Genomic DNA, 3,587 nt, shown 5'->3' with positions numbered 1-3,587 from the left:
GGCCTCGTCACTGTGACCACTCTGCAGCAGGCCCAAATTAGCCCAAAGTTTATTTCTTCTGATGGTTGTTTGCAGTTTTCTGGTTCTGGGTGTTTTGGAAACAGGTTTTTCTGGTACAGAAAGGAGCAATCCACCATGATTGGCCTATCAACAAGCAACGGGATGCTTCTTACCCACTAAATACCTGCTTCTGTACGACACAAAATACAGTGGTGGACACAACTAGCCGAAAAGTTGCGCTAATCCCAAAGCACTGGTGGTAAACATTGCTTCTGCTAATGCTAAAGCGCTTTATTAACATGGAATTTAGAAGAAGCTAATGCTAAATTGCTACACCAACAAGAAATTCAATAGAAGCTAATGCTAAAGTGATACAACAGCATGTTTAGTAGAAGCTAATATTAATGTGCCACACTAACATGAAATTTAGTAAAATCTTGCACTACACCAAGAAGGAATTAGCATAAGCTAACACCAAACCGCTGTACCAACAAGGAATAGCAGAAGGTAATGCTAAAGTGCTACAATAACATGATGCTTAGTAAAAGCTAACGCTAAAGCTCTACACCAACAAGGAATTTGGCAGAAACTGGCGCTACTCCCACGTGAAATTTAGCAGAGTCTAATGCTAATGCGCTACACCAACATGGTGTTTAGCAAAAGCTGAAAATCTAAGTTAATATTATGGCGATATCAAACTTTATTCATTTGAAAGTTTACAAAACTGCCAACTAAATTAGTGCTTTAGAATTTAAATCAGAGGAAGCTAAGTATGCTAGATGTTTTCAAAGTTAGCTGTGCTACTAGCACATTAGCATTAGTGTGCCCACCACTGCCAATAAATATCCATTAGCATGTTTCCTTATCGTAATCATGGTCAGCTGGTCCAAATGGAACTCAGAACCAAAGAAAATATTGGGCCTTTTTATAGCTATTTATGTCCATAAGTCATGAAAATAAAAACAAATCAACTGGAACTGAATGGTTAAGGTATGTGGGTTTGAAAGGAAAGAAGGAAGGGACAAAAAGCCTTTTCTTGGATGGTTTTAAAGTGATTCAGAAGCCATTTTAATGGCTCAGAGATCCATTGCCGTGAATTCAATTATTTCCTCACATTTACTACTTTTGTCCTTAATTTGTTGCCTTATTTAATTTATTTCACTGGACTGAAGATGATCAAATGAAAAATCCTTCAATATTTTTCAGAAATCCTGCAAAACTTCAGATTAAGACCTTTTTTAAATAAGGATTCTGATTATGTAAAATACAAATATTTAAATGTAGTCTTTTCAACTTTAAAACTGATTCTATTGGGAGTTTAAGTATAAGGTGCAAATCTCTGCAGAACGGCTTTATTAATTTAAATTCCAAATAATTCTGAATATTAAATTACCTTGAAGGTAAATTGGTTAATTTAGGGATATTTGAGTAAAATGAGGCTGGATACAAATGCACACCACACTTTTCAGATACATTGTCCTTCCATTTCATAATGTACTACTCGATGCGGTTAAACTGAACTTTGAGTTGAAGTGGTGAGGTTTATGTTTAAAACATTCAGAAGTCATTTAATAATTAAAAATGCAGAAATCAAGTAGTTTTAACATCAAAACTGAAATTATTTGGCAAATCACAGTAAATCAATCCTAATCATTTGGGATGTGATTTAAATTTTAATTGATAAGATAAATGGTTGTGGTCGATTTTATTTAGAGGTATCGGAGTAAAGTGGGCTGAATGCCAGTGTATTTTACTGAGATTATATATGAAAAACCAACACAAGTAGTGTATAATTGTGAGGTGAAATCTGAAAAGTGTGGTGTGCATTTGCAGTAAAAGCCAATTTACTCTTAGCCCAAACTAAAATGTTATTTGCACTAAAAGGACTAATAAACAATAGTTCTGCTAATGCTAAAGCGCTACAACAAAACTGTATATGATGCTAAAGAACTGAATTCAGCCGTGTTGTTACCAAACGTGTGTCAACATGTTAGTGCTAAATGTTTTCAAAGTTACTAAAAACAACAGGAAAAGTTAGCTCTGCTATTAGCATATTAGCTCAAGTGGGTCCAGATGTCAGTCTTTATTCAACTGAACATTTACAACATTAGCAATTTAGAATTCATGCAGGCAAAATTTACTTAGGGGAAGCTAATAGCACTAAGAGATAGCAAAAACGCTTAAACCAGAAAACACAATTAGCTCTGTTAGCAGATTAGCTGAAGTGTCTCCGGCACCGCAGATATCAAACTGTATTCAAGCAAAAGTTTACAAACTGTCCAGGCAAATTAGAGCTTTGGAATTCAACTGCATGAATATTATTAATGGTAAGATGGTAAGCAAAAACGCTAAAGCGTCCCAAATTTATTCAACTGAACGTTTACAAAGCAGCACTTTAGAAATGACCTGAATTAATATTAGGAGAAGCTAAGAGCGCTAGAGGTTAGCACAGAGATGCTAAACTAGCGGTTCTCAACGTGGGCAGTACCGCCCCCCAGGGGGCGTTCAGAGGACGGCAGGGGGCGCTGGCGGACATTTTTACAAATGGGGGGCGCTGGGATGCCTTTGGGGGGCTTTTGGTCGAAGGTAAACTTTACACCTTAAATGCACAACAATACCAGTTTAAACTTTGAGCAACTTGGTAAAACTGTATTGTGTAACATTAAATCATGCTTGGCTGCAACTGTATCGATGGCAGCTCTTCTTCTATTCAGTGTTTGTAGCTTCATGGCTCCGCTCCGCATCAGTTCAGCGTTACACCTGCTGATGACGCTGCTGTGATTCACTTTGTCTGGTAATTATGTAGCTACATACGTTTAGGCAGTTCTGTGATCATGTCAAAGCAGCAATTTATATTAAAAAGTGTTTTATTTCCGTTTGAAAGCTGCCCGCCTCCATGGAAGGACAACAGAAAATCGCTCTTATAAACATGTAATTACTAAAATCACGACTTTGTATCCCTCTGAAAAATGAACCCATTTAAATAAAGAAATCCGTCCATGGGTGATACCTCGATAGAGAGCGTTCATTTTATAGCGTTAACACAGGTGCTGCAAGTGGTCCGACATGAAACGGGTTTGATGGAACAACGGTACCACAACACTTTTAAATTTCAATAATCAGAATACCGAAATTGTTTCTGTTGTTTTAAAAGGTTTATGTCAGACTGCCTTTCCCCCATCGATATGTTTCCCGACCGCCCTGCACCTTAGGGGGTTAAAAAAAAACAAAAAAACTCAGCGCACATTGCGCAAAACTCTGAAACATGAGACGCGGGACATTAAACGGAGCGACGAACTAGATGTGAATTATGGCATAAAAACAGAGAATCCGACGCTGAATAGTGAAAAATCAACACATGATGTGAAACACATGACGATTAGGAGGCGCAGCAGGTGATGAGTGAAGATTACTGATGGTCAATAAACGATCATATAAATGTAGCAACAGGAAAGAAACTAAAGTGGACATAGCGATAAACCAAGAGAGGATAATATTAATCAAATGAAACTAAATGGAAATGAATGAAGAACAAAATGGAAGAATGAACTAAGAAACTGAAGTAAATACGGAGGAATAAACTGGTA

This window comes from Poecilia reticulata, chromosome 12, assembly GCF_904066995.2.
Source record: "Poecilia reticulata chromosome 12, P_reticulata-male-v2, whole genome shotgun sequence".
NCBI classification, from domain to species: domain Eukaryota; kingdom Metazoa; phylum Chordata; class Actinopteri; order Cyprinodontiformes; family Poeciliidae; genus Poecilia; species Poecilia reticulata.
Note: the sequence above shows the minus strand (reverse complement) of the source record.